The sequence below is a fragment of the Chrysemys picta genome, chromosome 2 (assembly GCF_011386835.1).
Source record: "Chrysemys picta bellii isolate R12L10 chromosome 2, ASM1138683v2, whole genome shotgun sequence".
Lineage (NCBI taxonomy): Eukaryota > Metazoa > Chordata > Testudines > Emydidae > Chrysemys > Chrysemys picta.
In genome coordinates, this window is record NC_088792.1 from 80,150,899 (window position 1) to 80,166,069 (window position 15,171).

The window sequence follows — 15,171 nt, forward strand, 5'->3', positions numbered from 1 at the left end:
ATTCCATTGTCTAAATAGAGAACAATGTTACTACTCCTAATACTGTAGTAAAGCTTGAACCTTCATGCATGCTAGCTCCATAGTATTGCAAGCACTTGGCTCCAACATATAGACCCTACTGGATCCTGCCAGATTTTGGATCCAGGACCCCAAGGTATATTGTCAGAAGAATCAGCACATATTGCCATAACAGTAAAAGCAAAAACATTAAGTATTCTGCCACAAAAACATCTGTCTACCACTTGGACCAAGCTGTATTTTTGGCCCCAACCTCCCAAAATCCAATGCCTAAGTAGAGAACATATGTGGATGTTCCTACTGCACTTAAAATTCCAGACCCGGACACACCCTGTGCAAAACACATCACCCCAGATCCAACGCCTTGACCAGATTTTGGCCTTGAACTCATAAATTCTGAATAAGCTTAACTCAGAACCATGTAGCTGTTCTGACTCTGCCAGACTAATCTGGACTTTGATACATCCTTGTACAACATATAACCTGCACCTAAAACCTGTAGGATCCCACTAATATTTGACCTAAACCAACAGCTTCTACCAGCTAAACAGAATAAGAGTAGGCACTCCTTTTCTACTTGAAAAATCTGAATCCTGCTATATCTTAGTTGCAACAGTACTGCAAAAATATGCATTAGAATCCTTCCAGATCCTGCCAATTTTTGGCCCCACCCATCAAAAATGTACTTGCTAAAGAGACATAAATTCCACTGACTGGACCCTGACACATAAGCACCTGAAAAATCCAAACATGAATCTGTATCCAGCAAGATCTAGCCCATTTTTTCAATTAGATTTCCAGAGTTTCACCTTCTATATAGAAAACAAATGTAGTGATCCTTTTACACTAAAAAAATCTGTATCCATTGTACTCTGTTTCAGTGAAGCCACAATAATCCAGGTGTGCCAACTTTCTAAATACAGACATATTTCCACTAGTCCACGAAAGCTTATGCTCTAATAAATTTGTTAGTCTCTAAGGTGCCACAAGTACTCCTGTTCTTTTTGCGGATACAGACTAACACGGCTTCTACTCTGAAAACTGTAATTCTACTATCTGTATAGGCAATGAATGGGACTGATGTACCAGAATATGATGGGCTATGTTAGGTTCAGCTTATATGTGGTTTAGCTGATCAACTAGTAGCATAAAGAAGTGAGAAGGTTACTCTTTGGTTACAAAGCCCAGAAACTAATGGGCTTTGTAACCAAAGAGCAACCTTCTCACTTTCAAATACTGGCTTATATAATTTTGATCCCTATCATGAATGATCCCATTTCTGCTGTTTGTTTCACTGTGGCTACTATGTGTTGGTACGTACAGTCAAATGAAAAATCAGTTTTTAGACAATGTCAGCTAATTGGTATTTTTTGTGGATCAACATGTTAAGTTTGGATAAAAGCTTTAGGTTCACACAAAGCCTAAGCTGTTGGTGATCTGGAAAAGAGTCCTGTATGCATTGTTGAAATAATGTATTCATTATAATCTTCAATCAAAAGTATTAATTGGCTAACACTTAATCATGCCTTTGCTGGCAACATAATTGATGAAATCCTGAGCAGAAAAAGAAGGTGAAGGTTGAGGAGGTATGAGCAAGGAAGCAATTGTTGTGGAGCGAAGGATAGGGATCAACTGGAAACATATTGTTATTGTGTTTGGAGCTTTCACAATCTACACCACAGAGGACAGGAAGAAAGGTGCGACATCTATCTACAATTTACTACTCTAGATCAGTGGTTCCCAAACTTTAACAACCTGTGAACCCCTTTCACTAAAATGTCTAGTCTCACGAACCCCCTTCTAAAAATGAATATTTCCAGGGATTTTCTCCTTCACCTGAGCATAAATTATAAAAAGAAGTAATCTTGGAAATATAAAATGTGTTTTTATGACATGCTTATTACACACTATTTATTATTAATTATTTATCATTACAGTATTTTTATTACATTATGAAAACGGCAACACTCTTCCAAGATCTCACTTTTGTAGCTTGTATCACTTTGAATAAGCCTGTTATAAGACAAGGCTCCTATGTTTCATCAAGGAGTATCAGATGTGAAACAGCATAAAGGTATTTAAGAAGCCAACTCAAAGAGTTCCTCCTACACAAGCATTCAGGTCTTGAGCAGTCCAGGAAAACAACGCACGTTACAACAAAGCTCAAACTAGTTCTTCATAATAATTTAAAAAACAATACTAGCTGCTTATTTATTTTAAAAACAGCAAAAAAAAATCCACCTCCCTTTCCATTTCTTATAAGGAGTTTTGAAGTTTAAATTTCCTCAGTGTGATCGATATGCTTGCTTTGAGCTGCTTAGCTCTTGGAAGTCTAGAGGCTCCCGGCTGCTTGCCCCGTGCTGCCCTGGGTCCCTATGGACAGCTCTGTCCGCCATTAGGGAATTTTTTCCCAAGAACCCCCTGTAACATTTCATGAACCCCCAGGGGTTCACAAACCCCAGTTTGGGAACCACTGCTCTAGATGTATATTACAAAAAAAAAAAATCCATTAAAATATCAGGAAGGTTGCCAAGTCAAGCACTGGTATGTTAGGAAATGCCAGAATGAAGGTTGCCTGTGCCACCTTAATTATCTCCAATGTATTTATACATGATGATACAATTACATGATCACAGACTCTTTTGTCCACAGGACCTCTGGCCCATTCACTGCATGGAATAGATGGTGCTGTGAAAATGAATCAGGGTTATGTAGTGAAGGAGGCTGTTATCTGTAGGACCCCTGCCTCATTTGTTGCAGGAGTTGGAAGGTATGTAGTGAATGAATCAGGGAATTGCAGGAAGAGAAAACTGGTCTCATGGGTAAGGCAGTTGAATGCTGCCATGGAGAAATTGATTCTGTTCCTGCATATGCCACAGAGTTCCTGTGTGATGCCAGGCAAGTCACCTACACCAAAGGTTTTGCAGTTTGCCATAATCTATGTCAGGGGTCAGCAACCTTTCAGAAGCGGTGTGCCAAGTCTTCATTTATTCACTGTAATTTAAGGTTTCGTGTGCCAGTAATACATTTTACATTTACAGGGGCCAGCGGACAGAACCCCAGACTGGCAGCGAGCTGAGCTGCTCAGCCCGCTGCCGACCCGGGGTTCCGTCCGCCAGCCCCTGCCAGCTGGGGTCCCGGCTGCTGGCCCCGCTCAGCCCACTGCCGGCCTGGGATTCTGTCCATCCAGGTCAGCAGCGGACTGAGCAGGGCGGCAGCCGGGACTCCGGCTGGCAGGGGGCCGGCAGCCGGGATCCCAGACTGGTAGCTGGCTGAGTGGGGCCGGCCAGGACCCTGGCTGGCAGGGGGCCGGTGGACAGAACCCCAGTCCGGCAGTAGGCTGAGTGGGGCCAGCAGTCGGTACCCGAGGCCAGCAGCAGAGCCCCTCAGGCCGGCAGCAGAGTGCCACTGAAAATCAGCTTGTGTGCCGCCTTTGGCACGCTACCATAGGTTGCTGACTCCTGATCTATGTGTTCCTCATTTTCTGGGTGCAACAGGCATAGTAGCTACAATGCTGCAAGTGATACTGTCGCACTAGGGCCCATGAGGTTATGGGGGCCCAACCAGCAGAGGCCGCTGGTTGGGCTCCCATAACCTACAGGTTATATATATATACACACATACAGGTTTTCACTCTGTATGTGTGTATATATATCTCCTCAATATATGTTTCACTCTATATGCATCCGAAGAAGTGGACTGTAGTCCACGAAAGCTTATGCTCTAATAAATTTGTTAGACTGTGGCGTAACTACAATGGTGCCTAAGGTAGAGCGCAAAAAGAACAGGAGTACTTGTGGCACCTTAGAGACTATCTATTGGCAGTCAGGGCTCTAAGGAGCAGGAAGTGACTCCCTGCCCAGCTGCTGGGGAAGTGCTCCTGCCCCCTCCACAGGGGCTCTGAGGAGAAGGAATGGGGCCCGAGCCCCAGGGGGTTGAGGAGGCTGAGGGGAGAAGGTTGCAGGGAGGCTGGATGGGAAGAAAGTCCCCAGCTCCAGGGGATGGATGGGGATCTGGTCTCTGGCCCTGTGGGGGTGGAGGAAGCTGGGGGAGGGTTGCAAGGGCTGGATGGGGAGCGGCCCCTCATGACAGAAATGCCTGGGAGGAAATTAATGATTTTGTATTCAGTGCAGGTGTAAGGTAAATAAGGCCTGTGTGACACATTGAATATGGAGAATAAAAATAAATATTGAATGGCTACCGATTCATGGAATGAGGCAGGGGGCCTGTGGGAAAACATTATGTGACCATATTAATAGTACTCATACCTGGTCTTACAAAGAACTTTTCATCAGTAGATCTTAAAGTGCTTCACCATCTTTAATGTATTTATCCCTACAACAGCCCGATGAGGCAGTGCCGTTATCCCCATGTGATAGGGCATCCAGCCCCCACATGAATAGGAAGGGGCCAGAAAGGCCCCGGCAGCAGGGCTTGCTCCACCTCTCCATCCTGTCAATCATGCATTGATAGGGAGGAGGGCTTTAAAAGGGAGGGAACTGCAGGAAGCAAGGCACCAGACCGCAGGAGTGACTCCTGATGCTCCAGAGTGAACTCCTAGGCAGGAGACCTTCACCCCAGCCCTGAGGAGCATATAGCAGACTCACAGGGTAATGCAGACAGGCTGAGCCTGTCACAGAGTCCCAGCCACAGCTATTTCCCCAAACCCATTACCTTGGGAGTAGATTGTTGGCAGCACTGTAGAGTCACCCCTCCTTTCTTCTGGGATCTCAGGGCGAGAGTATCCCGAAGGCGTGGGTGGTTTGTGACTTTCATTTTGATTCCCCCAACCGGAGAGACTTTTAAGGAGGCCAACAAAGGGCAGAACCTACCTACCTGTGCCATGGATATTAGGGAAGAGGGGCTGGTGTTGCAACCACCCCAGTGTAGATAATTGGGCATGGTCAGGTTCACCCATCCCGAGGGAGGAACCACCAAGGACTGTTACACCTCATTTGACAAATGGGGAATTGAGGTGCACAGAGAGGCTAAGTGACATGCCCAACGTCTCACAAGAAATTTGTGGCAGAACAGGGACTGGAAGCCATGTTTCCCAAATCCTGGGCTAGGGCCTAACCACTGGACAATCCTTCCTTTGTGTAATTAAAGATTGTATCATAATGAATATTTGCAAGAGGAACCAAATTAAGGTTGCACAGTCAGCTTTAATTCTGGCATTTTCTATCTTTGGAGGGCTTGACTTTGCAATCTGAACAGTCTTTTAATGTAGCTTTTTTATATAATTAGTACAAAAATAAGATATAAATAATACAGAATTTCCTCCTTCACCCTGACATAGTCAGTTAGCAAGTTACACATTGGCAGCATGGCAGAGAAGGGTTTTCAGGGAGGAATGGAATGAGGGATAAGGAGGAGCTTTGCAGATTAACCTAGGATGGGCATTCCAAGCATAAGGGACAACATCCAAGCTATGTCCAAATCCTGCCATTTCTTCCTTCTCACCATATCTAAGATCCAGCCTTTTCTCTACCCCTACCAGAGAGGTAAACTTAACAGCATTTAGTGAAGATGTGGCTGAGTGAGCAGCCATTCTGGTGCATGCAGCATTCTCGCCCCGCTGAGGTCAGTCACAATGAAAGCCGCTGGGCTTGGCACGCCCTCTCCTGGATCACCAATAAGGGCTTGCTCTGTCTTGTGTGTGTTGTTTGTTGTGCCTGCAGGTGGATTGCTAGGTGCTACTGACTGACTGGGCTCTGGTTCCTGGCAACGCCGAGCAGTCAAGGCTGAGTCTCAGGCTGTGGCAGTTTAAAATAAATGAGAATTCAAGCAAGCAGCTTAACACTCATGATTTATGTATAATTTCAAAGCACTGTGAGAACCGCTAATGAATCCTTACAACCCACTCTGAAACATGTATTGTTATCTCCATTTAATAGGTAGGGAAGCTGAGACAGGTTTTGAATGAGATATTTAAAAGTCTTATTGCAGCACATGCAGTCAAAACCTTATCACATCCTGCATTAGAAGCCATTTAAATCAGACTGTAAATTTTCTGAGGCAGGAATCTTTGTCCTTTAGACATGCATACTTTCAAAACGGCCAAACAGCAATCCAAAATGAAGAAGTCCCTCACTTGGTTGGTCTCAGTCGCTCACAGAGATTATTTTCACTAGTGTGTTTGTGGCACAGCCAGACTTCTCAGGATCAAAGGATTGCAACATTCTGAGATAGACAGGATGCCCATTGAAAATCTGGGCAGCAGAGTTTGGATTTTTGCCTTTGAGAAAACAAACAGAAAAGAGACAGTTCTGAGGAAGAAACAATTAACGCTTGTTTGAGTAGACAAGTAGATGGTCAGTGGAGATGAACTCTGTCTAAGCCTTTTCAACATATTGTATAAATCACTGATCATGATTTTGTTAATGGCATACTTTGAAAGCTCCAAACAATGAAGGCTGAATTTGGGGAAGAGGGACTGTCTTCGGGAAGTGGGTGAAGGAATGAAGAAAAAGCTGACCTTGTCTGCTACACCAAGTGAGGGATACAAAGGGGAAGATACAATCTGGGTCCCTCATGGGGATACATTTATTTTTCAATCCACCAGTGGGACACAATGGCATAAATGCCTTTTATCATTCAGACTGAGACAGTTGCCTTTCCAATGTATTCAGGCTAAATTTGCCAAATAATTTTAAAGAGACAGTGGTATCGACAGTGATTGACAATAAAAAGGTAACATTTACCCTTTGAGGATTACTATGGTATGACCATAAGATTATATAAAAAGGTAATTATCAATATTGTAAAGGTGACCACTGATATTGTACAGGTTTTCCATCATCCCAGATATAAAGAGCCACACATGGGAGGAAATACCAGCCACACGCACCTTCTGGCAGATAAGCCAATTTACTAGCATTTGCATTGCTTTGCTGAAAAAGTACTCAGATACTGTGGTGATGAATGCAGTCTCAAAACCTAGAAAGCTAGCTTGGGAACCAATAGGATAACCAGATGTCCTGATTTTATAGGGAGAGTCCTGATATTTTGGGATTTGTCTTACGTAGGCACCTATTAACTCCCCATCCCCGTCCCAATTTTTTTACACTTGCTCTCTGGTCATCCTAGGAACCAGAGACTGTTCTAGTCTTCTGCTGAGGGGAGGGAAAAACAGGACAATGCTCCTGTGTAAATATATCCCACAATTACTATGCTGTCCTGGAGATATTAGTTGACTCAATATGTGTCACGCAAATGCTGTCTGCACTGCAATCCTGGAGCATGGTGGAATGACAAAAGGGTGCAGAACACAGGAGTGAGGTAGAATATCTGAAAGATTCCTGGAATACAGTCAAATTGCTGGACAGGAACAGGAGACAGTTTGCCTGCTGTATTTGTGCTCTTTTGAATACTGAGCTAATGTTTTCTGCTATCTTGTCCAGAGGACTTAATATCTGACAAATCCAAGTCCAGGAGCATGCTGCCTTCAAGTTTTTTGTTTGTTTTTGTTGTTGTTTGTTTTTGTTTTAAGAGCCCTCTTTGGTCTGTTTGATTAATTGCCAAGTAATTCACAATAATTTGCTTGACCAGCTGTCAGAACAAAATTGTCCTCCCGTGGTCCCCATTATGCACACTTTTTTCAGGTCTAAATACAGAAAGGACATTAGTGTGAACTTCAGTACGTTATTAGAGCTATTTCCCTGCTGTGCCTGATTGTTGTATCACATAGGACCAGATCCCTAGATGCCTTTGGATGCTACGTGGATCGGGATTTAAAACCAATGGTCATAGGAGCCTGAATACCTTTGAGGATTACAGCCACAGTGCTTAGTGAACCATAAGTTATGGCCCATTAATGATGGGGTGGTAGCCTTGGCTCTCCGCATATGCCTATGAAAAGAACCCCTTTGAATCCTAACAAAGATGCAGTAGAAGTCTGATTCCATTGAAGCCAATGCCAAAACGCTCATAAGCCTTGACTGCACTGGGGACAATTTCTAAATGATTCCTGCTCTTGCTAACTCTGCTTCAGCTGCATTGGTGAGCAGCTTTGGGAGCTCTAGTGTAGGGAAGGGTCCTGCCACTGGAGTCATTTTCAGCACCATGTCTATTAAACTTTCTCTGGAGTGGTGCAATAGGCATGACCTTAGAAACAGCTGCAGCTGTGGGACCTTTGGCTGCACTAGGACTCCCAGTGTTGCTAACAATGGTGCAGATGAACTAGTGTTAGCAATCACAGGAAATGTTTAGACACCCTCATATTCTGATAAAGCAGACTGAGCCTTCGAGGTACTCAAATAGAGTATCCTCTAGTCTAGCACAGCAATTCTCAACCTGCGGGTCATCAAGTGAGAGCCAATAAGTCACACCCATCAGCTGAGAGCTGCAAAATTCCTGGCTCACTGGTGTACCTTCAACCAACATTTTGGACAAACCATCCTGTTTGGAAACATGACTGTCTAAGGTCCAAGTCTAGGTCATTAGTTTCCTTTTAATTGCTTATCACTTGACTCCTTAGAATACTCAGTTTCTCAGAATGCATAGAAAGTGAGTTGTAGTGGATCCTTGTTAATACTGAGTCTATTATTTTTCTACCAGTTGTCAAGGCAGACGGAGAAGATGCAAGAGCAAGGAAGCTGCAAAATGATGCCAGCTGAGAGGAAGACATTGTTGGGGGGAGGAGGGGAGGGAACATGGCTTAGAAACATCTTTTTTTCTCAGCTCTATTTTTAGATCTAGGCTTTCTTCTTCTTTTTCCTAGATTAAAATATAAACACAATACATTTACTGCTGCTGCTCCTAGCTTTGAAGTCAGTGGCAAAAATCCCACTGAGTTGCAGAATCATAAAAATTTAAGGCTGGAAGGGACCTTGAGAGGTTCTCTCATCCATCACCCAAACTGAGGCATGATTAAGTATACCTAGATCATCCCTGACAAGTGTTTGTCTGACCTGTTCTTAAAACCCTCCAGTGATGCAGATTGATTTTAGTGGTGAAGGATCATGCACACACTGAAGTGAAGATAACTTAATCAGGGTATGACAAATCCTCTTCCCTGGTGAGAATGATTTTCTGCAGAATTTAAGCTTTCATTTTGGTTGTGAAGATCACCTGCTAAATGTGACTGGAGTGTAACTTGATGCAGTGTTATCTTCCTAGCTCTGCAGACAGGCAGTTCCAGTGCCTCTGTTGCTGCTCATACCTTTGCTCAACAGCAGCAGCAGTATCCTTCTTTGCCTCCTGGCCTGGAGTATTAGGTCATGTTTCTGGGCACTGTTAAATAGCAGCACATGCCACTCCAAACTGCATTCAAATGGTGGATGTTATGTATTATGTATTTAAGTGCTGACAATATGCTAGTGTTTGTGAGTAGGATGTTGAAATACAATGGTGATGTTTGACCATGCAGCAAAGTTAGGAGGCACAACAGGCTAGATTCTTCTCTTTTGTAACTCTATTGGCTTCAGTGGAGTTACACCAGGTATGAATATAACTCAGTCTGTTTTTATTCAGCTGAAGCTCTGAGGATCCCTCCATTCACCCTCTCTCTAACTTTTCTCTCAAAGCCCATCCCTGCAGTTTGCATCCTACCTCACGAAGATGAAAAACACAGCGCACTAGTGAATAATTTTAAAACAGTGGAGTGGTCAATTTGATTTTTCTTGGTACATGTGGAAGTGGGGATGATGTAAAATTGTTTAGTATTTAGTATCCATTTGAAAATGCAACATTTCTGGTCCTACTTTCACCATAGCTATAAGTTGGACCTCCTGATCATAGGAATGACAAGTTGTGAACTTTACCTAGATTATTAGGAGTTGATGTAATTAGGGAGGTAGTTTTCCCTAGATTTGCATTAAGTCTTGGATTCAACCTAAGATCACAGTCAAGAAGCACCGTGATCTCTACAGATCACCAAATAGGATTTTCTATATTTTTTAAATTTTCTATCATTTTATTATATTAAAATAAGAACACAGGCTCGCTGACACTGTCTATTCCTATTTCTCAGATGAATAGCTCCACTAGTATAAAAGGTATTTTCATAATAATTCCAAATCAGCTGATTGCTTGGAGTGCCAGAATTTTTAATGACTTACTATTTTAAAAATATGTAAATTGACTCATCACCCATCATCTCTTTAGATATGTAAATTTATTGAAAAAGATGCCACTTCTCCTTCTTGAGATACATGCTTAGTTTTATGTGCACAAATTTGGGTTTCTAGTACTGGTGATTTTAAATGCATTGATTTGTTTTCCTTACCATGGCTGAGAGAAGCACTAGACAAATGATTATGTGTGTGGCAATACAGGAAGTTACACTGGTATAGTTAAATTGCTATAGTTATATGGCTATAATTCCCCATGTGGAATCAGAGTGCCTTTTTCTGGTTTAGCTTATATTGGTTTGGAAGTGATTTAAGCTAAACTGGAGAAAGCCACTCTTATTCCATAATAAGAGCATCCATGTATACCACTATAACTCTAGTGGTTTAATAATACCAGTATAGCTTCTTGTGTAGATGACAAGCCCTACATTTATTGAGGATGGTGTGGGGCATTAAGGTCTATCACAGGACTGGATCAGGAGATCTATTCCTGGCTCTGCTGACTTCCTCTGTGACCTGGCCAAGTCACTTAATCTGCCTTTGCCTACTTCACAGGGATGCTTGCTAAAATCTATAACATCTATGAAATTCTCTACTGGAAGATGTAGAAGTGTCAACTACTTTCTTGTGTGTTACTGTTATCATAAAAACCACAAAAAGACTGCAGCATCAAGTTTTAATATAATGTTTCTGGGATAGAGTAAATTGCTTTTCTTAATTTTTTTAAATCCCAGAATATGTATATTATTTGTATAATTATGGGGCCATTCCACATAACATACTTTGAACTCTGGTTCTGGTAACTGGGAAGCAGATGTTGAGTCATTAGATTAACTGTCCACCAAACATGATGTCTTGGCTGAGTGATACATTATGGGACTGATCCTCCTCTTGTTTACACTGATGTTAATTCTCTTTGTCAGTGTATAACATTTGGGTGGGCTAGAGATTACTTCATTGCTCTTCTCCAGTGCCTAAAAAAACCCGCAAGTCCCATAGAAAAGTACACCTCTACCTCGATATAACGCTGTCCTCGGGAGCCAAAAATCTTCCCGCATTATAGGTGAAATCGCATTATATCGAACTTGCTTTAATCCACCGGAGTGTGCAGCCCCCCCCCCCCCCCCGGCCGGAGCGCTGCTTTACCGCGTTATATCCGAATTCATGTTATATCGGGTTGCGTTATATTGGGGTAGAGGTGTAGCTGGAGACCCAGAGTTAGTCTCTAAGGATTTTCAGCAAGGATTGCACAGGGTCAACCTCCCCACATTCAAGTCTCAAAAAAAACTAAAGAAATTAATTTAAACAACTTTATAAAATCTTATGATAAACAAATCTAATTTTTACTGCATAACATGGCTAGTTTATAATCCACAGACATTATCTACATGGTTATACATAAACATAAAGAAAAATTAAAATCTGAACAGTTCAGTCCCCACAGAAACACGAGAAGAAACTGAGAATTCCCAAAAGCTTAGGTTGAGTTCCCCTAAATCTCAGTTAGAGTCTTTGATCACCAAATCTATACAGTCTGCTGAGTCTAAAATAACATCTTCCCTCCACTTGCTTATAGGTATCTTCAGTTGGAATCCATGCAGACTCTTCCTCTGCTGAAATCACTGTCAGCTAACTGATGAACCAATCACTCAGTTAAATGTATAGATTTAAAAAACACCACCCAGTTACAAGAAAATACAAAAGTGAGAATAGTAAAATATAAATGAGTCTTTCCCCATTACTACATTTAAAGAAAAGTTGGTGAATCGCACTAATTAAGACAATTTAAAACAGTTTGGCTAAAATCAAAACAACACTCAAAGCATGCAATTAAAATAGAAGAAATTATTTTCCCCTCCCAATTTCCCCTTGTTATAATTAACATTGCCCAGGCTTCCCTGTTAGAGGGTTAACAATGTCACTAACCTGCTGCAAAATGCTTCAGAGTTAGAGAAAACAGCCTGCTTGCTTTCTGCTCCTGCGCTCAGCTTCTCCTAGGGTGACCAGATGACAGGTGAAATATCGGGACACAGCCATGGGGGGCGAGGAGGGGAGAAAAAAAAAAAAGCCGCCGGAGCCCCCCCGCACCAGCTTGCCTCGTCTCCATCTCCCCCCGTAGGAGAAGGTGCCCAGCTGGTGCAATCCTGCCCACTCAGCCAGCAGCATTTCAGGCAGGCGGCAGTTCTGCCCTGCAGCACAGAGCACCCTGGGATTAGAAAGTGAGTGGCTGGGACGTGCTCAGCCTGCAGTCGCTGTGACCCCACCAAGTTGCTCGGCGCGTGGGGTGAGTCTGTCCCCACGTACAAGAACAGTAGCGCCAACCTGCCCGCGGCCCGTCCCTGCGCTGCGGCCCCGGGTTTTTGGGGCAGGGCACGGCACACGCAACAGCTGGGCAAAGGGGCCCGGGGACACAGGAGCCCTCGAGGAACGGGGGCCTCCAGCCGCCCCAAGGGCGAGGGCCGGTGGACGGCAGCCAGGGCCGGCTTTAGGCCGATTCAGCCGATTCGGCTGAATTGGGCCCCGCGCCAAGAGGGCCCCGCGCTGCAGCTGTCCACCCCGCCCCCAGCTCACTTCCCCCTCCTCCCCTCCCCTGCACGCTCCACCCCCTCCCCTGCTTCCCGTGAATCAGAGATTCGCGGGAAGTCTGAGACGAAGCAGGGGCGGCCAGCAGCACAAGGTAAGCTGGGGTGGTGGGGGCGGGAGAAGGGCTCTGGCCCGGCTTGGCTCCAGCCCGGCCCCGCGGCCCGGCTCCAGCCTGGCCCGGTCCCCGCGGCTCAGGTCCCCCCCTCCCCGGCGCGGCTTCTGCGGCGCGGCTCGGGTCCCCCCCCCGGCGCGGCCCCCGTGGCGCGGCTCAGTTCCCCCCCCGCGGCGCGGCTCGGGTCTCCCCGTCCCCCCGTGTCCCCCCGCGGCGCAGCGCGGCTCGGGTCTCCCCGTGTCTCCCCCCCCCCCCCGCGGCGCGGCTCGGGTCCCCCCCCCCGCGGCGCGGCTCGATTCCTGGGGGCGGGGCTTGCAGCAAGCCCCGCCCCCAGGAATCAGGCCCCGCTCTTGCTAAAGCCGGCCCTGGTGGCAGCTCTGCCCCTCAGGCACGGGGTCTGGGCGCAGCACGGGCAGCCTGGCCGGGTGCCCCGTGGTCTCTCCCACCTTATAGATTCATAGATTCTAGGACTGGAAGGGACCTCGAGAGGTCATCGAGTCCAGTCCCCTGCCCGCATGGCAGGACCAAATACTGTCTAGACCATCCCTGATAGACATTTATCTAACCTACTCTTAAATATCTCCAGAGATGGAGATTCCACAACCTCCCTAGGCAATTTATTCCAGTGTTTAACCACCCTGACAGTTAGGAACTTTTTCCTAATGTCCAACCTAAACCTCCCTTGCTGCAGTTTAAGCCCATTGCTTCTTGTTCTATCCTTAGAGGCTAAGGTGAACAAGTTTTCTCCCTCCTCCTTATGACACCCTTTTAGATACCTGAAAACTGCTATCATGTCCTCTCTCAGTCTTCTCTTTTCCAAACTAAACAAACCCAGTTCTTTCAGCCTTCCTTCATAGGTCATGTTCTCAAGACCTTTAATCATTCTTGTTGCTCTTCTCTGGACCCTCTCCAATTTCTCCACATCTTTCTTGAAATGCGGTGCCCAGAACTGGACACAATACTCCAGCTGAGGCCTAACCTGCGCTGAGTAGAGCGAAAGAATGACTTCTCGTGTCTTGCTCACAACACACCTGTTAATACATCCCAGAATCATGTTTCCTTTTTTTGCAACAGCATTACACGGTTGACTCATATTTAGCTTGTGGTCCACTATAACTCCTAGATCCCTTTCTGCCGTACTCCTTCCTAGACAGTCTCTTCCCATTCTGTATGTGTGAAACTGATTTTTTCTTCCTAAGTGGAGCACTTTGCATTTGTCTTTGTTAAACTTCATCCTATTTAACTCAGACCATTTCTCCAATTTGTCCAGATCATTTTGAATTATGACCCTGTCCTCCAAAGCAGTTGCAATCCCTCCCAGTTTGGTATCATCTGCAAACTTAATAAGCGTACTTTCTATGCCAATATCTAAGTCGTTAATGAAGATATTGAACAGAGCTGGTCCCAAAACAGACCCCTGCGGAACCCCACTTGTTATGCCTTTCCAGCAGGATTGGGAACCATTAATAACAACTCTCTGAGTATGGTTATCCAGCCAGTTATGCACCCACCTTATAGATGATTTCCTTAATTACTTGCTCCATTATCTTCCCTGGCACAGAAGTTAAACTAACTGGTCTGTAGTTTCCTGTGTTGTTTTTATTTCCCTTTTTATAGATGGGCACTATATTTGCCCTTTTCCAGTCTTCTGGAATCTCTCCCGTCTCCCACGATTTTCCAAAGATAATAGCTAGAGGCTCAGATACCTCCTCTATTAGCTCATGGAGTATTCTAGGATGCATTTCATCAGGCCCTGGTGACTTGCAGGCATCTAACTTTTCTAAGTGATTTTTAACTTGTTCTTTTTTTTTATTTTATCTGCTAAACCTACCCCCTTCCCATTAGCATTCACTATGTTAGGCATTCCTTCAGACTTCTCGGTGAAGACCGAAACAAAGAAGTCATTAAGCATCTCTGCCATTTCCAAGTTTCCTGTTACTGTTTCTCCCTCTTCACTGAGCAGTGGGCCTACCCTGCCTTTGGTCTTCCTCTTGCTTCTAATGTATTGATAAAAAGTCTTCTTGTTTCCCTTTATTCCCGTAGCTAGTTTGAGCTCATTTTGTGCCTTTGCCTTTCTAATCTTCTAAGCATTCCTGTGTTGTTTGCCTATATTCATCCTTTGTAATCTGTCCTAGTTTCCCTTTTTTATATGACTCCTTTTTATTTTTTAGATCATGCAAGATCTTGTGGTTAAGCCAAGGTGGTCTTTTGCCACGTTTTCTATCTTTCCTAACCAGCGGAATAGCTTGCTTTTGGGCCCTTAATAGTGTCCCTTTGAAAAACTGCCAACTCTCCTCAGTTGTTTTTCCCCTCAGTCTTGATTCCCATGGGACCTTACCTATCAGCTCTCTGAGCTTACCAAAATCCGCCTTCCTGAAATCCATT